The 25,513-nt window shown below is 43.1% G+C and overlaps 1 protein-coding gene across 5 annotated transcripts in view; it reads left to right on the forward strand.

Annotated features, from left to right (window-relative positions):
* SUPT3H (SPT3 homolog, SAGA and STAGA complex component) overlaps nucleotides 1-25,513 on the forward strand; it is a 577,858-nt gene that overhangs the window by 349,231 nt on the left and 203,114 nt on the right. The gene's annotated exons all lie outside the window — the stretch shown is intronic.

Raw genomic sequence — 25,513 nt, forward strand, 5'->3', positions numbered from 1 at the left:
GGGCACCCTGTGGGGACAACTTTTGAGTTTGCCAGACCTGGCAGAGACTGCCTATTGGGTGGCAATGAGATAGCCGGGGGAGATGCAGCTTGTAGGAGCATCTCCCATTGGCTAATTTGCATTTCTCACTCACCCGGCGCCTCCTCCTCTGTCAGCCAAAGGACGAGCCCCTATTCCTATGCTCTGATTGGTTGCTTCTCCTAATTCCATTCTGAGGATAGCTCAGCGGAGTGTATGTAAGGAGATGCCTCAGTCAGAGAACCAGACCATCTAGTGACTTGTGTCGATGAAGCTAGGGCGGGCTTTTCAAATTTGCTCTGTCACGAATAGCAGAGCAACCGGCTTCGTTTTGAAGCTAGGAAAGTCTGCCCTCCAGAGACTAAGGCCGAGTCCATAGACGGACAGGCCGTGCTGAGGCGTGCGGACGCTCCGCGCTGAGCCCCTGCATCCTCAATGAGGATGCCTTGAGAGGGGGCTCACGCGAGCGTCCGCAGGCGTGCTAACGAGTTGGAGGTTTCAGCCGAGCGCCAAGCTGTTTTTCAGCGCGCTGTCGGCTGAAAACCTCCAATCACAGCACAACAGCGTCAACGTCACGGCGCCGTGACATTGACGTCAGTGCGTCGCGGGCGATTGGCCCAGCGACATCACTGCCCCGCCTCCAACCACCTCCAACCGGCTCCCTTCGCGCACCCTGGCTCACCTGCAAGTCCGTGCAATCGCGCTGACTGAAGCAGGCGAGCCTCAGCATTAGCGCGCCTCCGCTCTCCCCACACTTCTATGGCCCGGGCCTAAGTCAGACCCGAAGTCCAAGTTCTGAAAATCGAAAGTAGCGGTCACGGCTAGGATCTCAAGCCAAAAAGAGGACCAGGAAGCTCGGGTGTATATCCCAGTCAGGCGCCCTACACCTTGTAGAGCCTAGATTTCACCCACAGACCCCCAGCAAGTGTGATTTTGTCTGTATTTTGTGTAATTAATTGTGTTGTACGCGGGTTTACCCGAATAAACTGCATTTTGTTCCACTACCTTGTTTTGCCTAGTGAATGATCCCAGTACAAATATAAATAAGTGTTAAAAGTGCTGGTCTCCCGTGTCAATTGTATTTGTGTTGGAACCCACCATGTCCATTAATGGAACCTACTGTACTGGAACGGCATGGGTGAGTACTTCCATCTCCTACATTTCTGGTTTGTTTGAGGGATCAAGCTCAAAGCCAGGCTAATAACTCTGGAAAGGGATGAACTGAAAGTCTTTTTTTTTTTTATGGAACAGAAATGTTTCATTTTGGGTTTTCCACTGAGTAAGTTGATGTAAAATATCCTGCATGTCCACCTAACACTCTACTTCCACACTACATCCATCTCATGGTTTGGCGCCCTGCCAGTACGAATCCATAGTGCTACTGTTTTGCACAAATTAGTCTATCGAGTTATTAGTCATGAAATAATGAGCCCATTCTTCATGGAAATTCTAGATTCTGTAGCTTAATGAACACCATGATTTCCCTTCACTGAACACAACAGAATTGATATAATCTGACTTTCTGTGACCCAGGTAAGCTGGCTGTAAAATGTTTTCTCTGTATTAATAAATCCCTTCTATTCCTTACCACAAAGTTTGCTATGGCATGCAAATCGGCAGGTGATGTTTACATAATACCGCAGTTTCCTCTCTTTTGGTTTCAAACACATTTGAAAATCAAAACCAGGTATAATTTCGGATCCTTTTGGTGCAGTTACCAATTGCACCACGTGCAGGACATGTATCCTCTGTTGTTTTAAACCCGACTTGACTGACATGCTGGGGCGGCCATGATTTGGATACGCTTCCTCTGTATTCTTTAGCACAAAGTAATACTTATTCAAATCCAATATACACACAGTGCGTAGGTAAGAAAACAACCCTGACTATATATGTTGTATAATCAAATGAGATTCGCTGATGTAAATCTATGATAAGACAACATGATGAGAAAACCACTCTACTTGTTTAAGAAAGGCACTGCATCAATTAGGTTTGCCGCTACGTAAATAGCGTGACGAATTGCCATTGATGCTAATAATTGAGCTGTGAGTGTTAATTTAGAGCCCTTGTACTGGGTTTGCAGATGCCTGGAATTGAACTGGGCTGGATGCCTTTGAGAGCTGCCTGTTGCACTTACATTTTTAAACTGTGATGTTGGACATGATTACACCAGAGGTTATTAGCATTTCAAACAGACATCATTTATACATTCTCCCCCCCCCCCCCCCCCTCTGTCCTTACCGTGACTGGAGCACAACTGCTCTGGTCTTACCTCCCTTTTCAGCAGACATGTCAATATGATACATAATGTTCTTCTCAATAGTTTGCTCTGGCCAAAATCCCATGAAAGAAGGGGATGAAGGGAATTGCTGCTGTAAATAATCTCCCCTTCTAGCCACTATAGGCTCATTAAAGAAGCCTGGTATATTACGGCAGTGGTGCTCCACTACAGTCCTCAAGAACCCCCCCAACAAATCGGGTTTTAAGGATATCTCTGCTTCAGCACAGGTGGCTGTGTCTTTGATTGAGCCACTGATTGAGCCCCCTGTGCTGAAGCTGGATATCTTTAAAACCTGGCTTATTGGGTGGGTCTTGACGTTTGGAGTTGAGCACCCCTGTATTAAGGCACGGAGAACTTCTTCACTTGAAGGTTATCTGAGGAAGGAGATGAGCATACATTAAATTATGGATGAAACCTTGCTTGGTATGGGCACAACTGAAACACACGTTTACATAACAATAAAAAACCCAGGGATTTATTTGGTTGTAGTGTTAGTAGGGAAATGGTGACACTACATTGCAAAATGGTCTTTCTTCCTGATCGTTTTGGATTGCACAGGCAAACAGAAATTAAATCCAGATCCTCTGTTCATCAGATAGAAAGTAATCTGTATTTGCTTTAGATCCGCTTTACAATGCAACCCTATGGACCGTTTGACGCCGGAATGCGTTATCCAACGCTCACCGCCACTGATTAACATGGGACTCACTTTACAACGGTTTCACTATCCAACGCTATTCCAGAACGGATTCCGTTGGATAGCCGAGGACTGCCTGTATAGCATTTCCGCTGATGATGAAAGTTCCCTAAATTCACTGCCCATTGAAAGATAATACAGTGTTTTATTTTTCTCACAAGTCCTAAGAGTAACTTTTTCATTGTGATCCAGTCTAAATCTGATACTGCTGGTGCCGTATTTAGTGAGACTTCTCATTAAAATGTTGTTTTCTTTTGTCCAATAATCCCTCTAATCTCACTGACCCAAGTCTTTGGAAGTTGTCATATCTAGAAAGGTATGTCCATGTAGTAGAACATATTTTCTCTGGTGTAATCTATTCCCTGCTATGGTATATACACTATGGTATATACTCCGTGAACGACATTGCTTCATATTTTATAAGGTAAGGAGTGATGCGTTGTGGAGGCCAGCAGCAGGATGTTCAATACGTCCCTAGTGATTCCGCGCCACTGATCTCGATTTAGGGCGGCTTTTTGGACTTCGGCTACTGTGAAGTGGAGCTGTTTGAGATCATGTGCCCCCTGATTCGACCACGTTTTCTTTGGAGCGTTTCGGTCCATTTTCCAGCCTATGGGTCGTGTGGTGTTGAGGCACTAGTATGGTAGTCTGGTGATGTCCATACGGCAGACGTGGCCAAACCACCTAAGTCTTTGTCGCTTAATGTACTGGTCGATTGTGGATTGGATTGGTTTTGTTTTGACACGCTTATTAAGCTACAATGCAGTGATACTATGATGGGCAGTGTTTACCAGGTTTCTCTACCATTAAATGCGTTGAACAACAGCTGTTTAATTTAAGTTACTGTATCATGCTCCTATGTTTAATTTTTACTTTTATGTGAACATCATGTTGAAAAATCATCAAAGAATGACTGGAAATCCAGTTAATGTTTTATGGTCTAACTATACTGTAATACACAGCTAACAAACTCCATGTGCCCCAGTTAGCAACATAATGACTCCTCTTACAGATAAATATCTGCCAGAGGAGCTATAAATGTGCTACTGTGTATTTGTTTGTTACTTTTTGTAACACACAATTTCTAGAACTACACTACGCTTTTAAGGCTCTATAAAACATTCTGTCATATAAGGGTCATGGGGTGTTTCGATAAGGAACCATATAATCGTGTGTCTGATATCACATGCATTGTAAGGAACCCCAACCCTCTCTAATAGCGCGTCTGAGATCAGATGCATTGTAAGGAACCCCAACCCTCTCTAATAGGGTGTCTGAGATCAGATGCATTGTAAGGAACCCCAACGCTCTCTAATAGCGTGTCTGAGATCAGATGTATTGTGTAAGGAACCCCAACCCTCTCTAATAGAGCGTCTGCGATCAGATGCATTGTAAGGAACCCCAACGCTCTCTAATAGTGTGTCTGAGATCAGATGTATTGTGTAAGGAACCCCAACCCTCTCTAATAGTGCGTCTGAGATCAGATGCATTGTAAGGAACCCCAACCCTCTCTAATAGAGCGTCTGCGATCAGATGCATTGTAAGGAACCCCAACCCTCTCTAATAGAGCGTCTGCGATCAGATGCATTGTAAGGAACCCCAACCCTCTCTAATAGCGCGTCTGTGATCAGATGTATTGTAAGGAACCCCAACCCTCTCTAATAGCGCGTCTGAGATCAGATGTATTGTAAGGAACCCCAACCCTCTCTAATAGCGCGTTTGAGACCAGATGCATTGTAAATTCTTCTGTATTTGGTATAATTTTCAAATAACCTGAAAATTGCAGGGAACCGTTTAGGGATGCCCGGGGAACCCAAAGCTAGTTAGGAACCCCTGTTGAAAAACCATGACCTTTTCTATAAGTATTTAATATGCACAGCAGTATCAAACAATAGTCAGTCCTATTCCCTGTCATATCCGCTGGGGAAGCATTGATCATACTGTCATCTTCGTGCCAGTGACAGTAAGTGAATTGTAAAGTTTCATCAACAGTGCCTCATTGTACTCAATGTTCTAGCTGGAAAACTTTAACATGTAGCCTCTCATAGGGGCAGATTCCTCAACCGCCGGTACGACTTACTACACCCGATCCGGCGTTTACACCATGCGCTAACCCAGGGGTTCTCAACTCCCAGTCCTCGCGACTCTCCAACAGGTCAGGGTTTCAGGATATCCCTGCTTTAGCACAGGTGGCTCAATCCGTCCCTGCTTCAGCACAAGCGGCTCAGTCTTCGATTGAGTAACCTGTGCTGGAGCAGCGCTATCCATAAACCTGATCTGTTAGGTCTTGAGGACAGGAGCTGAGAACCCCTGAATTAACCTATGCCAGAAATTCATCAATCTGCCCCATAGTGGCATATGAAAAGTCCAAAATGACACTCCATTTGAATATTCATTTGTAGTGGTTAACAAGGATATTGTGTAGCATAGTATTACAGGCCTATCTGGCATTAAGGGGTTTCAAATGGCAATCTGACTCCCAACATTATTATTCCTTGTATGATTTTGCAACCCTGTCCTTCACCTTGTATCAAATGCCTTCGCACTCTTCACTTCGGAGCATCAGACTTGGTGGGAGTATAACCGTCGTCCATACTGACCCAGTTGATGGTGGGAAAACATCTGCCGCTAGCTGGGATAGTACAAGACTGTTGAGAATAGCCTGTATGTCCTACGGTAATTCTGAGTCCCAGATATCGACCAGTCCCTGGCTGCCACCGTGTTCTGTATATATTTTGCCATAAAGGACAAGGAAATGCTAGTTTCTAATTAAAAAAAAAAACTATTGTGTACAGACAAAACCATAATAACACTTTTAATATTAGTGACATATATGATTCTTAGTACAAATACTATATTCAAGTAATTAAATTAGGATTTTGCTACAATAGCTTACTTACTGACATCTACTTAGAGGAATATCCAATGAGAGTGTTTAATAATGATGGTGTACACTTGTTGAACGTTTCATGTTCTATTAAAAGTGTCCAGCAGTGTAAGGAACTGTGAATATTATACAGTACAGTACGAATGCGCAATGTTACAGAACGCCCTCCTACTGTCTCTGTAAGTTCTTCCTACTTTCCAATTAGATTGTAAGCTCTTTGGAGCAGGGACTCCTTTTCCTAAAGGTCACTTATGTCTGAAGCGCTTCTTCACTGTATGTGTTATTTATATTATTTGTTATTTATATGATTGTTACGTGTATTACTGCTGTGAAGCGCTATGTACATTAATGGCGCTATATAAATAAGGATATACTGTATATACATACAGCTGTTAAATTCCGGGCATTATTGAAATCCCTGTTCTCTGATTGGATAAAATTCCGGGCATTATCCAATCAGTAACAGCCCGGAATTTTTGGCACACTGACAAGTTTTTCAGCCAATCAACTTTCAGTTCTCATTCACAAAGAGTGAGATCAGCTCTCAGACAGGGGAGCTGATTGGACACGAGGCAGCAGCAAGGCTCTGACTCCTCCCCCACCCTGCCTGCAGAGAGCTCCACACAGGAGAGTGAGGGGAAAGGGTTGTGTGTCTGTGTGTGTTTTGTGGGTGTAGAGGTGTAGAGGGGGCAGCAGAGTCTGTTTTTGTTGGTGTGTGTCTGCTGTGTGTGTGTTTTGTGGGTGTAGAGGGGGAGGGGCTGCAGTGTGTTTTGTGGGTGGAGGGAATAAGTGCTTCAACATAAAAATAAAGGGGAAATGAGTCCCTGCCCCGTAGAGCTTACAATCTAAGACTTATTTATCAAAGTCTCCTGGTTGCATAACAATGGCAAAACCAGTGCAAAAGTTGCACCCAATTAATCATAGTAAAAATTCCTTTCGCATTTAAAGCGGCCATTTCCCCCGCCCCTCCCCCCCATTTGAGTCTATTTTTTTTACATTTTGGATTGAGGCAAGGGAGCTGAACCTCATTCATTTCAGCTCCAAGGACCCCCTGCTTCCGGAGATAGCTCCGTAGGGAGTGCCGGCAGCCTCTCAGGCTGGGCTAGCAGAGTTTGTGTAATGGCGGATTTTGTAAGCTCCCGCTCATATTGCTGAACAAAATGAAATATACATTAACTGATCAAGTCAATACAAGGGAATGGTGCTGACATAAATGGAAAGAATGTGAGCGGGATTCTCTTCCCCCAAAGAGCTTACAATCTAATAAGTCTAGTGAGAGACAAACAGATACAGTAGAATACATTGTGTGTGTGTGTGTGTGTGTGTGTGTGCGCGCGCATGCGAAAAGAAAGAGGCTTGCTGTAAGATAAATTACTGTAGTTAGTGTCAATAAAAGAAGGTGGGCAGATGGGAATAGATGAATACAGATTTGTGAGGGGATGCTGACATTTATTTTGGGATTTCAATAAGAGATTAATCGCCAATAGCCCCCAACACCAGTGACATAAAAACATAATGCAGTATATCCAACATATACACACGTTGTATATATGCATAATACAATCATTTACTTACACTGGAAGAAGTATAATATAATATAATATATTTGTAATCTGATTTTGCACTAGGGCTTCAACATTATTTCAATTGTATGTAATCCACAAGAACAATTTAATTATTGTAACCCGTTTTAATGGCAAAGGCGCTTGCAGCAGCACATTGGTTTGTATGTAAAGCCTTTGTGGCATTGAGTTGGTTAGTTTTTTTTTTTTTTATGATGTGTAGGAATTTATTGCAGTGAACATCTTTTAAGACACATTTACAACAACAGGTAGATTATAAACCTGCCAGAACGTGGTTCATAATAATTAATCCTTTAATTGCTGGAGGGGGGGGGGGGGGGATGAGGGGGGCGGGGCGCTGCAGTGTTTTTCAGACTAGACTTAAATGTCTGGAGCAAGCTAAGTTTAGATGCTTTTAACATGTGAACTTTTGAAACCGTGCCCAGTGCGTTTTGACTGGCGTCTTAAAGTAATGGTCTTAGTGTTTTCTGCACATGAAAGCTTTTTAGATAATGTAAAAAATGTATGGGCAGGGTTGTATTTTTCATCCTTGACACAAATGTTTATTTTTTAACAATTTACTCGAGTCTACTGAACCTCGGCATACATGTTATTGATTTAAAAGTTCATTTGGTTTAAGTGATGTGCTGTGTATATACCAGAAGTTCACAAATTAGGTCCACATGTAACGGCACAACTCCGTTTTTTTTGGGGGGGTGGGGGGTTGATGGAGCTATTGCTTCTTAAATACATTAAGAATAGGAGATTACTGGGTTTCTTTGCAGGTTGTGAAACATTTTTTTTTTAAACAAACATAACAATTATTCATATGTGTTGTTGAATATGAGCTTATGTGGCCAGTACTTGGACATGATGTAAACTACAAAGCTGCAACAACAATTAGGAATAATTTAATGTTTTCCGTTGACTCGTCAGTTTTTGGTATGGCTTGTGACCTTTGTGGTTAGACATCACAAAAATATTAAGGTTGAACAGTGTGATCATTACTATATTTGGAAATCCTGGAACAAACAAGGGACCATTACGTAGAATAGTTTTGTCTTCGGTGTACGAGACATGGATTGCACCGTGTTATCAGTTCTGGGAATCCGTAAGGTTGCCATCCAGTTCTGAGAAAAAATGCTGCAAATGTAGGAGTAGAGACTGGCCATTACTGTGTATATCAGCATACTGAAAGTGTACACATTTAACTAGTATTTTTAATTCTATAAATAAACTAGTTTAACTCCTTGCTCCTAAAGGTCAGTGATCCAAATGAGTAAGATCAGGTTCATCTAGGCTAAGAAAAATTGGTGTTCTTGTGACTCACCATTGTGAGTCAAAAAGAATTTTTTTAACAACTCATCAGTGTTACTAAGCTCCTTAGAGATATTCAGTCACCCTTAAAATACTAATTTCACCGGTTTGTATCTTGGCCAAAAAAATGGTTTTGCATTTCTCCGGGAACACTGATTTCAAGCATATCCATTTGACTGATGATAGCTCAGGCCCTTCACGATTGTGCCCATAAAAGAAGGGACCACTGTAGTTTGTGTACTCGTGCTGGATGGAGGTACTTCCAAGCTGTTCCTATGGAAGTCTCCTAACCTAAGCAGCACACAAAAACGTTCGTTTTTTAATAGGTACAGTACTGTACCAACTGGTCTTACAGGACCCCCAAATATGTAATGTATCTGCTATATACTGTAGGTACAGTTGTAGGGTATGGCTTCATAACTACTGCACCGACACACTTTATTCGAGCAAATACCCAGTATGTACCTGGCAGATACCTGGAATGCGCCGCTCCTCACCTCTGACAAGCCCCGTTGCGTTTGCCTTCCCAGCCTGGGTTCATGCCTGGCTGACGGGCGGCTGATCTGTTAAATGATAATGATTAGGATTTAATAGGCTGCAATGCTTCGCGTGTCTACCAGATGGCATAAATTCATGAATTGTAATAAAGTATATATATATATACTGTGCAGTATTGCAGCCAGCGGGAATAAAATGCTTCAATCCCTGCTTGGAAAATACCTCAATGCACTCGGGCAGAAAACAGTCACAAACCTCAATACACCCGGGTATACCCGAATTCGTGGGACTAGCCGAGCTCGAATAAAGTGTGTCGCCAGTGTACTTTGAAAAAAAGAACAAAGCAAATCTTGCAATTCACCTGTGGCTTTGAAGAAGGATTGCAATTTGTACAATATACTGTACATATCAAGTAACATTTTTTTTATTTAAAAATAGTTATACATTTAACCTATTAAACATGCTACTGTCCTCCATAGAGATATGTAAATATATCGCATATTGGTTTGAGAACATTTTTGCTAAATTATCCAGAGATTCAGATGTAGAGATTAGTTTTTGACATTTTGCAGCAAAATGTAGATTTTTTTGCCAAATGTACACGAATATAAGCATATATAGGTCCTGGGGGAGCTAGTTTAGCATCCATTCCTGTTTCTAGTGCAGAGGAACCTGATCTCTCAGAGCCACTAAAGTAGGTGGCGCTTGGCACCTTCACCCTGCCCTAGTAGGCAGCTTGCGCACACAGAGGGTTGCAGGCAAGTTCTTCATCAAGATTATCTCAATCACTGTGTAGCGTCAGTCAGTAATTGAACATCCTTATGTGCATGCAATAAAGTTTGCCTGAGGCTAATGGGCAGCCCTGCCCGAACTGCTATAATACCATCCTTGCGCACAGAGAGTTGAAACGCCTGTTGTCCTGGATTCTCAGCCTCCTTCTCTCCCCCTCACATTGGAGTTGACATGTCTGCAGTGGGTAGAAATGGTCATGGTCCCATTGGGCTGGCTGGGGGCTGGGCTCAGGTGGCAGGTGGCCGGGCATACTCAGACGGGCCTGTTCATCAGGATCCTTCCCCTCACTGCCTCTGGGAAACGGCAGTAATCAGTCACTGTATTGCAGGCAGCTAATTTGTGATGATTTCCCCCCCATCATCGAGCATTAGCTGCCTGCCATCGGAATGGGACATTTGGCCGCTGCGGTTTTACCGTGACCAAATGGCACCACTTTGCCGCAGGTGGACCCTTTGCCGCAGCCGGCCGCTTCTAAGGTAAGTTTTATTACTGGTTAGGGGATTAATTTAAGGGGTTTTAGTGGTTAGGGTATGGGGTTAATTTAAGGGATTTTAGCGGTAAAGGTAGTGGGTTTTAGTGTAAGTCTTGAAAATGCAGAGGCAGCAGTACAACCAACTTCACACTGATGATACCCATTAAGGTTGAAACATGTCTGTGAATGGTTTCTCTGGCTTTGCACCTGATTCCCATGCTGTGCTTTAAAGCTGTGTTAACAGCAAGCTTCAGCTTATATGGGCTCCATGTAACAATGGTTTTTCAGACAATAGGTGACACATTGTGTGCTCATTTGCATGTTTTCTCCCAGAATCCCTTGCTCCAGTGGAAACACTGTATGCTGGGTGATAATGGTGAAAGGCAGGGTTGCAGACCTGCCTAAGACATGTGAATGTGCTCACAAGTGATCTTTTTATTTGCTATATGCAATACGGTGGAGGTTCCTTGTTGCCTTTTTCACCCACCATTACTTAAAACATATATATATGTAGCCAGGTCTCCCCAGCGCTACCGCACCCCCCTCACCTGACTGCCGATCGCGGGAGCCGCCGCGTCCAATGGCGGCTCCGTTCGGCAGTGGCAGGGGAGAGGGCGGTCAGGTCCCGGCTCGGGGGTTGCCGGGGACGCTTGCGGTCGGTTGCCAAGGCCGCACGCGCATCTCAGGGCTCCCGGCGCTCCCGGAGCCGGGCGGATAGGGCGCCGCCATTGCGGAGAGACTCGCGCATGCGCAGTGATCGCGCGAGGGCAGGAGAGCCCCAGATAGGTCGCGCATGCGCAGATAGGGGTAGGGAGCTAAGGCAGCTCTTAGGAGGTCGCGCGAGGGTAGGGAAGCATAGGGAGAGCTTGAGGCGGCCATTAGGAGTTAGTGTAGGCAGAGGGGAGGAACGCACGCGGCCCCAATGTTATAGTAAGGGCCTCGGGACTACAATTCCCATGAGGTATAGCGAGGCAGGCACCAGGTGCTTGATAGGAGCCAATAGGGCTGTAGGACTGCCCTGGAGGAAAGAGATACATTTCCCGGGCTTTTGCATGAGTCACGTCAGTTGGAGCAGCGGAGCTGAAGGGGAAGGAAGGATGCAGGGAGTGAGTGCAGCTCCTGCATCCTGATAGGTACCCTCACCCTCCAGGTAGGCCCCAACTCCCCACCAGGGTAGTGGGTAACTGATAAGGGACGGCCCTAGATAGGAAGGTCACCCTTAGTGTATGTAAGGTGCAGGTTTGGCAGTGCCACAGCGGGTAGTGCTGTGCGCACTGGCAAATAGGCACAGCGTGTGTGCAGTGGATGATTTGCTGCGGGATCCAGGTGGCTGTGTACGATTGCCAGCTGTGTGTGTGTCGCTGCATGTGCTGGGCGCAGTGTGTGCAGCGTGTGTGAATGTCTGCAGGCTGACAGTGAGAGCGGTGTGTCTGCTGCAGGCTGTTAGGAGTAGCGAGTAGCTAGAAGTTAGGGAGGATTAGGGACTTGGGTAGATAAGGGAGTGGGGCAGGTTATTAACCCCGCAGGCCCTAGGAGTTTCCCCCAAGTCACCTCAGGTTGCGGTTCATCAGGGACAGGCCCTAGGTTAGGGTTCCTGTCACTTTAGGGTTAGTTAGGGATAGCTAGGGATAGCGGCGGCTGCTGTTCCCGTGAGACGGTGTGTTACCGAGAGACGGTTGTGTTCCCGTGAAGCGGTGGGACCCTCTTTGGGGTTCCTGGAGAATATCACCTGGATAGGATCAGACGGATGCATCGCACGTCTGACCCTTTGAGAAGCTTGTTGCTGACCCGAGCACCGGAGTGCTCGGAAGGTATTATGTCATCACATGTGCACCAACAGGCCTAGAGGTTTTAGTGACTGCGCAGTCACCCAGTGACTATCTCTGTAGGAGTACGGGACATTGGGTGGGGTTCTTGGGACACTGGGTGGGATCACCTGGTGTCGGGGAATCGTCCTGCGAGACGTCACTGTCAGTGTCTCCTCGTGAGAGAGACACTGGTTATTATTATATTATTTGTAAGTAAAGTAGTTATATATAATCACTGTGTGTGTAGTTTCTTATTGGGTTCCTATGTAGGGTCATTCTACACTTCCCTAGAATCCTACATAGGTGGAGGCGCTGAAGAAGATTCGTTCCAGAGGATTCACCCCAGGCTCTCACTAGCGGAGGCTCAGACCTCCTGTGAGCCTGACAGGTATACGCACCACACCGGTAACACTACATGTTCTACTCACCCACACTACATATGAGATTGGGTGGGGTGGAATACCCGTTACATATATATATATAAATAGATGGATGGATGGATGGTGCACATAATAAACAAGGCAATCTTGCAATAAACTATGCGTTAAATGTAAAGTGTTCTACCTGTGTATCCTGCATGTGCTCACGTATGGAAGCATAGACAATTCGGCATCTTCAGAGAACCCAAAGAAGTATAGAGAGATGTATGCTGGGTATTACGCAAAGAAGTATAGAGAGATGTATGCTGGGTATTACCCAAAGAAGTATAGAGAGATGCATGCTGGGTATTACCCAAAGAAGTATAGAGAGATGTATGTTGGGTATTACCCAAAGAGACAAGAAAAATAATGAATGCGTTTGAAAGGAAACAAAAGTCTGTGACATCAGGTGAAGAAGGAAAAAAGTGAATTGCGCTCTAAAAAATGTGTTAATGTGCTCTTAGTGATATTAATAATAAAAATAAGATAACCTGTTTACAATAAGAGAGGTTTATGCTGCTGCGCTCGTGGTACCGCTCCACAACCAAACTAGTGCAAAAACAAAGAAAGAGACAGCGCAAAAAACCTCATTGTGCAATATTTTAGACAAAATTGTATTGGTAAACTGGTAAGTATCACACGTACATCAATAAAGTTAGATTTAAGCAGAACATGTTATGGACATGTTACCAATCTGTGCTCGGGGTGAAGGACTTCTAGGTCAGCTGGCTTCCCACAGGTCTCGTAGAACAGCATGCAGGATACAGCAGTTGTCACCGCAGGGGAACTGCCACTCCAGATGAAGGGAACACTCCGATTCCGAGTGTCACAATGGAAAGTCCTGTCACCTGTATCCAGCCCTCTAAACACCAGTTGTGAACGCCACACGGGGCGGAGAATGATTCGGCTCTGTATGCCGCAGCAGGGAGCCTCACCGTCAGCCGCTTACTCGGGGAACGCTAGACGCACATCCGTGACGTCATCGGGCGGCGTCGGCGTCGTGCGCGAGTGAATCACTGCTTGAGGAAGCTGGAAGTCCCAAGAATGTCCCGTATAGTGCCCGCTTGGGGTCACGAGCAAATGGACAATGTATACTAATAAAACATCCAGTATAAAGAAATAAATGAATGCGCCCTCAGTCCAACGCGTTTCGTGTTTACAACACTTCGTCAGGGAATTCCCAAAGAAGTATAGAGAGATGCATGCTGGGTATTACCCAAAGAAGTATAGAGAGATGTATGTTGGGTATTACCCAAAGAGACAAGAAAAATAATGAATGCGTTTGAAAGGAAACAAAAGTCTGTGACATCAGGTGAAGAAATGAAAATGGCAGTGGGCTGGATATATAGCAAGAAGAAATAACCATTGTTGGATGAATATTGTACTCAACTGGATTTCAAGCGATATCAAAAGACCAAGACGACAACCAAAAGTACACACACACACAGACTTTTTAACTAGAATCCGTAATATGTGCTTATTGGATCTTCAACTTGAATATCCTGACTTTACCATTTAGAGTTGCACCACTTGGTACGACTCTTTATAATTAATTATTCTATGTTTGAGGTAATATCCAGAGTCTCCAACCCTTCACCTTGTCTCCATATCTCTCATGGAATATTTCCGAGTGTGCATTATTATGGGGGATATTTAGACATATAATATCTATCACTCAATTCCAGAATACAGTTTGCTGTATCATTTGGGATTGTATGTGGGGGAGGGGTGCGGCGCAGGCCCGTATTTAAGCATAGGCCTACTAAACCTGGGCGGCAAATTTCAGGGGGGGCCGGTGCTGCGGTTACAGAGGCCCCTCTCTCTTCCCCACAACAATGAAACTGATTACCGGGGGAGAGCGTGGGGTCCTCTGTAAAGGTCTCTTACCACCTCCTGCAGGGTCGCTCTCCTCCTTCTGCAGCGTCGCGGCATCAAATGACACCGCAACATCACGTGGTGATGCTGCTGCAAGAGGGGGCGGCAAAAAGGTAAGTGGTGGGTTTAGAGAAAGATGTATGTACTGTAACTGCTCGTCCACAGAGCATCAATTCCCTTTATACGAAGTGCACCCTAAGCATGTCCATTGTACATTGTATGTCTGATATCCATTGTTCATGCATTCACAGTGATATCTCTGTAGTATCCATCAGTGCTTAAAGGGAATAGAGGGCATTACAAATGATCATTGAACTTGGCAAATTAATTTGCTGGCAGAAGAACCCCTTTATTTGATTTCCATATTCTAAGTTGTTATTAGGGGTTGAAAGTGCATTGCTTTATACTGGGAATGCTGTATCTTTCACTTGCTTACAGGTGATCGCATTAAACTGAACATGCTGTGCCTTGCTGCATGTATTACATGTGCTCTATCCTATTCTTTAAGTGCTTTCACTCCTTTTTCACACTGTTCCAAAAACGGAGGCACCTGCATTGCAGGTCTCTACTCAAGAGGGTGTATCCGAAGTGCGTTAGTGCAAAGAATTGGCCCGGGCCTATGGGAGAGATGGTGATTTATCTGCCCCAGGAATCACGGTTTTCCACATGCAGTTGGCACACACGTGAACTCCTGCTTAGTTATTATAAAACTAAAGCATCAATCTTCACACAGAATTTATTTTATACATCTGAAAATCCCCTGCTGATATCCACTGATTAAATGATAAAGCCTCCATGTGAAAAACACTTTTAAAGAATAATCATTTAAGCCTGGAACTGGCCTGTAGAAGTAAGATAAATTGAGTCGTTCTAGCTTTGGAATGGAAAGAATCAGCTATACAGAAGAGAGAGTGAGTCGGGCAAGGAAAAGAGGGTCTCTGTTGAACAGCTTTCATTGATAACTGTGCATGAATGAGTAGATTTGACCTGCAAACACCTCTAGTGGTTTGAAATAATGCACACTATTTCTTTTGAACAGCATCCAAAACATACAGTATACACGCATATGAATGGCCGTTATCTGAACAGGGACTAACTTCCCGTGCTCGCCAATATGTCAGGGAATTGAAGAAAAAAAAATATGAGGGGAAAATTGAAAACAAAATACATGACTAAAAACATGCATACGTGTGTATTTCTCCTCTTTGGTGCTGGTAAGTCCATCAACACGTGGCTGGAAAATCCCGTTGCAAGTGGCTCTGATCATGAATAGGTTAATACACATACAGTACTTCAAATTTTCATGAGGAAGAGAAGGGGGGTGGAAGAGGAAGAGAAGGGGGGTGGAAGAGGAAGAGAAGGAGGGGGTGAGAGGAAGTGCAGGGGGGGTGAGAGGAAGAGAAGGGGGGTGGAAGAGGAAGAGAAAGAGGGGGGTGAGAGGAAGAGGAGGGGGGTGAGAGGAAGAGGAGGGTGAGAGGGAGAGAAGGGGGGTGGAAGAGAAGGAGGGGGGTGAGAGGAAGAGAAGGGGGGTGGAAGAGGAAGAGAAGGAGGGGGGTGAGAGGAAGAGGAGGGGGTGGAAGATGAGAAGGAGGGGGTGGAGGAGAAGTAGGTGGGGGGTGAGAGGAGGATGAGAGAGGCAGTACACGCTCAGTCGCCTTTTCACCATTGTACAGTGTGGAAATATATATATATTTATATTACATAAATAGTATTTGTAGGGCCGTAAAATAGTGATCTGTAGAATTAAGAGAAATTATTAAAGGGTTTTCGTGATTTGCAGAAGTTTAAAGCTCACTTGTTCTCTCAGAAATGGTGTTTCTGTTGCGGGTGAATAATTCTGTTTGTGTCTGTTTTTTTTTAATCTATAGTACAACTTACTATCAGAGATATCATACATTTCAAAAGTATCTTTCCTGGTTAAATATTTTTATATCAATCTTAAAATAAATTGTAATATTTTTTTTTTTTTTACAAATGTCAGCATCATTTCTGCACGTCAGTTAAAAAAAAATAGGCAATTTTTTTTTTTAATAATGTTTGATCCTGTCTTTCTGAGGGAGGGGTCTATCACTGCACCTATATGATCTATATCTACAGTATATGATATCATGTAATATAAATATTATGTAAGTCACCCCTTGAGAGAGGTGGGGGGGAAAAAAATCACACTTTAAATTTTCACACGTATTGGCAAAATATAATCACAGTGCAACCAATCCGACTGCTGAAAATGAATGGCAAGCGTACTGTAGCTGTGTATGAGATTTACTGCAGCTATCACTGCCAACACGGCTCACTATACTAGGCCTCTGACACACTGATTAGGCTGAAGTTATTCGCCAGGTTATTCTCATTAAATGTCAAAACTGTTACATTGCAAACAGTTTTTACTACAAGAGTCCGGCTCCAACGAAGTGTGTAAAACCGAGCACTGACCTCTTTATATAAGGAACGCTAACACATGCTAGTGATTATTGCAGTGGGCAGAGATCTGCAGATGTGTTTGTACTCATTACACAATGTGCAGGTTGAAACATGGCAGCGTGAAACCTAACTGGGAGATGGATGGTAGTATTGTGTCTGAGTTTGGAGATCTTAATTAAAGCAGCAAGTTCCACTTCTCAATTATTATTATTTTTCCCATCTCCTTTACCAGGGGGGGGGGGGGGGGGGGGGAGAACCACAGTGTCCGTAGAGCTGAAAAGAGCCTATGTCCGCTCCAGGGACCCTCTGGGTCCCAAGATACTTACCGGTAAAAGTAGCATATTCCAGTCTTTTTGGAAACAAAGTGGGGGCGTCAGTCTTTTGTGTCATGCGGGTCAATAGGACGCTCTATCGTCAACCATTGCAGCTTTCTAGTGTCCCTCATGATGCAGGGGATTAAAAAACCAGGAAGTAAGTACCGGCTGTACCTTTACCTGTACGTATCTGGGGGACTAGGTCATCTTCACAGCCAAAAATAGCGAGTAAAGTTCTCAGTCCTCATGCTATGAAAATGTGCCTCTGGTAGAGGGTAATGCTGCTTTAAAGATCCAAACTGAACCCTATTTTGAAAATGTTTTCTATATTATACATGTATTAAAATAATGAAGGGGGAGGTAGGTACTGTATTGTGATGCTTTTTATTGGACTAACAGACAGTTGTCGATAAGTTCCAAGCCTTTGAACCTCACAGGGGGGTTTAAATTAGCCTCAGGTAATCAGTTGGTCCAATAAAAGATACTGTATATCAAAGAGCCAGTAACTAATAAGTGGAGGGGGAATAAGGGGGAACCTCTGGCTGTGCAAACTCTAGAGACACATACAGACACACACACACACACACACACACACACACACACACACACACACACACACACTTCAAATCAATCCCAAGTCTCAGTTTACCATGTTTACAAACTAATTAAAAATATATTTAAAATACCTTTGTTACTTGTCACTCACATGTAACCCCTTAGATCCAGTGGTACTGTGCTGTAGTTCTTTTCTTAAGAAAGTTACTTTATCTGCTTATATTTTAACCCTTTGAGTTCCCAAGACGTACTGTGCACAGGCCGGCAGTCTAGGGGCCCAACCACGCACAGAGGATGCCACTCAATATAATGCTTGTTTCTAAGGGGACATCGCGTTATTGGAGCAGTGAACTAGGGGGACTGCTCGCTACACCAAGCGTTTACGTGGTTGAGTGACACAAGTGTGTTGCCCCCTGAGCATTCCCTGTTCTTAAATGTTTTAAATGTCAAGTATATTTGTGTGTTAAAAATCCTCTCTAGTGTTTGAGGCTATTATGGTATGCTCAGTAGGTTCCAAAAAATGGTGGTGCTGGACGCTCAAGTACTGGATCAAAAATATAGAAATGTGTTAATGAAAAGACACAGTGGAAAAGGCGGTGAAGAGCCATCTTCAAAAATATTGTAGTGGGAGGTGAGGAGTTTTGATTATGTCCTAAACAATAAGACAGATATTCCCTGAAGGCAAAAGTGAGTGAATATTATTCCACCCCTCTAAGCCTCACTGGGGATGTCCCTAGACAGTTCTTGAATAAAGACTCATACTCACAACCTCCTTCCTTATTTCTTCTCATCAGTCACCCCCTTACTTGAGCCTCCAGTGATGGCGTGCCAGCTGTTAGTAACAATCCAGACGTAGAACAACAAGATAACACCGCACAGCCAAAGAGAATCGGGGTCAAGAATAATGAAAAAAAATCTATTTATTGAAAAACACCTTAAAAAAGGAGGTATAATGCTCTCCTACGCGTTTCGTACCAGCCGGCACTTTATCAAGGAGATTATTTTCATTATTCCTGACCCTGACTGCCTGTGGCTGTGCACTATCATCTTGTTGTTCTATTATAGTAACCTCAGACTGCTCTGGGCCCCTCACGGAGCTCCATTTTGTCCTCTCTGAAATATTTCACACACGTCTCTCCTGAACAGTGGATTTTTTTTGTTTTAAACTTTGTTTTTATTTTGAACCAACAATAAACATAATTCGTACAAACATTTAGTTTTTACTGTTAAATGTCGGTTGTTGGGGGTTGGTACAGAAAAGAAAGGGGGTAAGGTAATACAAAAATGCAATAGTTGGGAATTGTGGGTAGGAGGATCTGGGATACATCATATCGTTTCACAACAATACATTAGGTTTATCACATTGGTTTATCCAGTCTCGCAGTAAGGTATTTTTATTAAATGTTGTAGGTAGTTTCCTGTTTTTATATAAAAATATTATGGTCGTCTGTAACCTAATCCAGTGATCAATCTTGATATTACTAGCACTGGTGATACCAGCATTTTACTGGTTCAGATTCCAAGCCTAACGCTCAAAGGGACACCACACGGACCTCCGGGTTTCAGAGTTCAAGCGACAATGGGTCCAGCCCAAAGTCCGCCATGTTGGGCAACCAGGGCCCCCACACATTTCTAAATGTATGCATCGTGTCATTCAGATATGCGGTGATCTTTTGATATAGTATGATTTGGCAAATCCCATTGATTTATTTTTTCCTTTCCATGGTTTGACAGAAAGGCAGATCTCGTATGCAGTTGTGCCCTTGGGTTTGTTTAGGGTTAATTGCTGGTTACCGAAATGCCTTATTTGGCTGTAACTTAACAGTTTGTGTGGGGAATCTGAAAAGACTCTTGGAGGTGTGCATGAGTTTTAATTTTACTCCCTGAAAGTAGATCCTTGAGCCTGAGAAGACCAGGTTTTATACACCATTGATATTTTTGAGGCTCATATTAATGGGTTGTTAAACAGCGGTATCATGGAAGAGCCCAAAGTAGTCAGTCAGTTTTTTTAAGCTAAATCTATACCAGAGCTGTAATAGTGCGAAGGATATTGTTCCCCATCACTCTGACTTTTTGTTATCCACAGGACGGAGCCTATCAGTGAGTTTTTGAGGGAGGTGTCCTCAATCTCAACTCACCTTATGGATTTGGAGTCCACATGCCAGAGCGCTAATTGCGCCATCGGCGCTGCCAGATAGTAAGAGTTGATATGAGGCACTGCCGAACCTCCCTCTAGCTTTGGCCTAATTAAAACATTGAAAATTGTAACTCCAAATAAACCTGTTAACACTTTTTAAACTAATAATAAATATAGGATTCCGGGCAGAAGAGTCATCTTTACAGCCGCTATCCTTGCAAACCATGAGACAGAGTATTTTGACCATTCCTCCAGATCTTTTTGAGGCTTCGTGTACATATAAGGGAAATGAGCTTGGAACAGGGTGTTATGTGTTGTACAAAGGTGAAACCGTGCTTGTGATTCCACAGTTTGCAGGTAGGTTTTTTTAGTGCAACTTGTATCTCCTTGCTGATAATGTGTTGGAACACTCCAGGTTCCTCAAGATATCACCAAAGGGGGATCTCCAGAAAGTGGAAGAGAAAACACAAAGCACCTGGAGGTAAAAATTGTATGAAATAAAAAGTATATGAACACCTACAATGAGGTAATTGATGATGGACAAATCACTGATCGTAACTCTTCGGGTCTGCCGAGCGTCCAGGAGAGCTCAACGACGTGCAGCTTTGTGCCCCACGGGCTGGGGCGTGTTCTGTGCTGCGAGTGTGGAGCGTCCGACAGACGGGAGAATTCCGGGGGAGTTTGGGTTTGTCTGGGTTAATTTGTTCTGGGGTGAGCATTGCGCCGGTTACTCACAGAGAGAGGGCATGTCTCGCGCTGGTATTGTGATTCACAAAGGGGATGAAAAAAAAAAAATGAAGACGGCAATAATAGGAAAATGAGTTTAAAACCTAATAATTTGTAATGAAACTGTTTTTTTTTGTTGTTTTTTTTTTTTTTTACCCCATGGACAGTAGGGTGTTTCTGACCCCAGTAGGACAACTCGTGCCTTTATCTGAGTGATCAAGATAAGATATACTTTGGTGATGTGATACTGTACAATTTACTGATTTTAAACATATAAAACTGGTGAACATATGGGCATATAATCATGACGGGAGAACATCGTCCCACAACCACGGGACACAGGGAGACGCAACTGGGAATTAACGCGTTTAAATCTAAATCTAGCCCGTCGACTAACCAGGCCAAAGGAGCCAAACGGCACACGGCGGGACATAGATGCTCCACCGCGAACCGTGGAGTAAACAAAATAAAAAACGCATTTCTAAAGGGAAAGGCGAGATCTCTTGGAGTAATATGAAAACAAGTACAAGAGTTGCATTGTAAGGTCCTTCATTGTGTGCCTGCAGATTCTATGTATATGTTGCATACTTATTTCTTCGAGTATGAAGATGCATTTAATGTAGTTAAGAAATATAAGGAATAATATGCAAAAACTATCCTCATTTACCATCTATTAAAATGTAATAATGAAATTGATGTGCTATTGGTATTCAGGCACAGTGCCAGCGTCAGGATTTATTTTTATTACCCAGTATAAAATAAATCTCACTGTTTACTATCGCACTTGCATTTTTTCCCCCCCAAAATTTGTGAAAGGTCAAATTAACACGACTTTCTCTGAATTTCAGACGGTCCCCAAAAAAAGAAGTGTAGTCTTGAAGTCTACTGCATTTGAGCTTTCTGATTTTTCTCCTGCACTTAACACATTGCAAAGTCTGGGGCATTGATGGAGAAAAGGGACAGCCAATGATAGAATGAGAATATTGTTAGAAACCATGTGTAGTACAGTATCTTTTGTTCAACTCTACACATCATGAGTACATTATGGCTTCTCAAATGGTAGTTTGATTAATAATTTTGGATTGGCTCTAGCCAGTTCCTTTTATAACATACTGATTTTTGTTCTCCATTCTTTAATCAGAAGAGTATTTTTTTAAACTATTAGGGAGTCGTATTTGGTATTCTTTCAGTTTTATTTATATATATATATATATATATATATATATATATATATATATATATATGTATATGTATGTGTATGTGTATATATATATATATATATATATATATATATATATATGTATATATATTTTAAAGAACAGTTCTTGAAGTGGTAATAAACCTTTAAGTAAACCCTATATTTTCATGAATGTTCAGTTCTGAGTACACCATCACACATACTGTACAATAATTTGCCTAACTGAAGGAAAAAAAGAAGGGAGGGGGGGAAAACGAACTAATCAGAAGTTGGACGCAGCAATAAATACGTTCCGCATATAACATTTTCCGAAAATGCTTAATTTTTTTTTTCCTGGTGGAAATATAAGTACCTCGCATGCCCTGAACCTAATCAGAATAAAAGTTGATTTTACTTCTGCCAAGCAAATAGGACGATCATTTTTCACATTCTTACATTTTCCAGGGCAGTTTCAAGTTAGATTATGTTACTGTTGCTTATGAGTTCCTGCGAACTCCCTTAGCCTCTGCCCTCGTTGTAGCATTAAGGGCCCAAGTGAATTTCGCTGGGGAAATGGCGCTAACGTTTCACGTACTATGTTTTCTGTTGTCTGCACTAGATACAGTTAATGTTTTGTATGCGTCTGATTAGTGTGGAAAAAAAAAATGAGTGCAGTGGAGTATTCTGATTTATGGATTGAGCCTGTACCCGCTGTAGCGTTGCCAAAACTGAAATCCTTTATTTTTCCCTTTCATTTGGATATTCGAAACAGCTACTGTTTTTTGTTGATCTTTTCAACTTCTGAATAGGCCTAATTCAAATCATAGCAGCATGGGATCGAATTTTTTTTTATTAATGCACCAATTCAGACAGTGATATTGAGTGAAACGTTGCTGGTGTGTGCCAGGTGGATGTAGGTAGAATTTCAGTAAATGGTTTTCAGGTGCGTTAAAGTGTCACGTCAGGTTCTTGTTCTTGTTGATGGGAAGCTTTACATTTTTATTAAAGCAGGAATACAGGTTACATTTTTTGATTACAGGATTGAAGAAGGGGGTCTCCGGAGCTGAACTGTGTTAATTTCAACTCCGGGGACCCCCTGCTTCCTGAGATACTTGCGTAAGGGGGGCCCGGTATCTCTTGTGAGGTTTAAATGTCCCGGTCACGCTGGCCAATAGGAAGCCTCATCAGAAAACGTCATGGATTCCTATTGGCCCGCATGATGGGGGGGATCTTTAAATGCCGCCATTTTGTTAGGCACACTGTTCCCTGGCGGCATTAATACTGACACTCCTCAGATAGGTAAGTATCTCTGGAAGAAGGGGGTCCCCGAGCTGAAATTAACACAGTTAAGCGCCAGAGACCTCCTGCTTCAATCCTGTAATAATAATAAAAAAATAAAAAACTGTATTGCTTTTTTATCTGTAAAGGACCATGCTGCTTGTATCTTTGGAGGCGATTTCTTTCATTTAAGTTGTATCTTATTAAAATGAAATGTTCTTTCCGAATATAACAATGTAACTGTGTTGTGTTTTGTATTTCTGGCTTGGATTTCTGGAAGACTAAGGCTGAGTCCATAGAGACTGCAGCCGTACGGAGGCGCACGCAGGCTGAGGGAAAGCGGGTGCTTTCCCTGGCCTTAGTGCGCGCGCCGTCTGGGGGCGTGTTTGGGGGTGGGCCAGTGACGTCACGGAGCTGGTTCGCCCTCATTGGACGAACCGCTCACGTGCCCGGCCCTGCGCTCCCCTCGGCACCAAAACTTAAATTGATCTGTCTCCTCCGCCTCCGCACGCCTCCTAAAGCCGCCCTCATAAAGGGTGCCGAGGGTAAGTCCGCTGCCTCAGCGCCATCTGCCTGACCATGTCCAAAGCCTTAGGCTGCGGCCACGCTCCCGCTGACCGCGCGGTGCTTGGCAAGGTTGCTTCTCGCAATTTAAATGTTGGCGTCCCCTCTCACGCATGCTCGTGCGCGGGCACACGCTCACCCACGCTTGGCGCTTACATAAACAGAGAAAAGTGACTTTGAACCGCGCTCAGCTTACCTGCAAAGCCCCTTTCCCTCCCCTCCCCACCCCCCCCCCCCCCGCCACGCGCGCGTTTGCGAAATAGCCAGGACACCCGGCGCTCTTGCTTGGAGAGCTGGTTACATCACCGCTCTCAAGCATGAGCGCGGTCAGCGCCAGCGGGCCGCAGCCTTAGCTTGCTTATGTAGGTGCCTTCAACACTATTATCTTCACTATGTATATCCCAACAGCCATGGTTCCTTTGAAGAATCCTGAGATACACAAGGGAAGATACATATATAAGGGGTCATATGCATGTCATATATATGACTTTTACATTCATGTGGTATTATATACTAATTAAATCATTCCTTTTGAGTGGCTTCACAACGATTCAATGTTATAGAACGGTATCAAGCCTGTTAATGGCGCTGTGGATCACAGATGTGTGATCTGTTTGCAGAATTTAGAAGGGAAGATGGGTCGGAAGTATGTATGTATGTCCTTATTTATATAATGCCATTAATGTACATAGCACTTCCCAGCAGTAACACACGTTACAATCATATAAATAACAAATAATACAAATAACACATAATGGGAATAAGTGCTTCAGACATAAAAGTAACATTTCGGAGGAGGAGTCCCTGCTCCGAGGAGCTTACAATCTAATTGGGAAGTAGAGAATATGCAAGACTACAGTAAATAAAGGCTGCAAAAGTCAGACCTTGTGTCTGCTAATTAAGTGGTTGGCCCTACTGAAGGCCATTTTAAGTATTTAAAAAGATAAATACATTTACTTGCACTGGTAAACTTTTTTTTGAAAGAAATTTTTGAAAATGTAGGTTTTTCCCGAAATTTTTAAATTATAAGTCGTTTACAACTCAAATTCTCACAAGCTACAAACGGACTAGATAAATAGCACCAGTTCAAATCCGGTAATGGCATTTCCATGTGAAACAGGGCAGTAACACGCGGAAATGCATCTTTCATATGCAAACTGGGCAAAAACTGAATTTTAAGATATCATTTGGTTGTGGCTTACAATTTCGTGGCTATGCAAAGAAGACAAACTCACAAAATGTGTTATTTACCTGCAAATTAATATGGTTTGTAAGATTCCATTAAAGTCAGAATGTCACAGCCAGTTTTTTAATTTCATCAAATTGCAATTCATTTTAGAGTGATTTTGCATGTTTAATATTGCACTTTAAGAAACATTAAAGCAACTATCAGCCTCCAAAATAATATATTTTCCACCTTTTTTTTTGAGCTTAACCTTGGAATCAGCTTTGTTCTTGATAAATAAATAAATAAATGTTATAAAAAAAATATATATATATTTTTTTTTCTTTTTCTTTGCCAGTTCATACAAGGAAATACAAAGATAAGTGGTGTGGTAACCTTATAGACAGCTGCAATGTCATTTCCCAATGATATCACAGCTCTCTATTGGGTGCTAGACGAAGGCTGACCCTGGGAGCCATGTTTTTACTTGTCCAGGTGATTCAAAATGAAATATCTCAGCGGGGATTCCTGGAGCTGGGAGGGC

The sequence above is a fragment of the Ascaphus truei genome, chromosome 4, assembly GCF_040206685.1.
Source record: "Ascaphus truei isolate aAscTru1 chromosome 4, aAscTru1.hap1, whole genome shotgun sequence".
In the NCBI taxonomy this organism is placed as follows: Eukaryota; Metazoa; Chordata; class Amphibia; order Anura; family Ascaphidae; genus Ascaphus; species Ascaphus truei.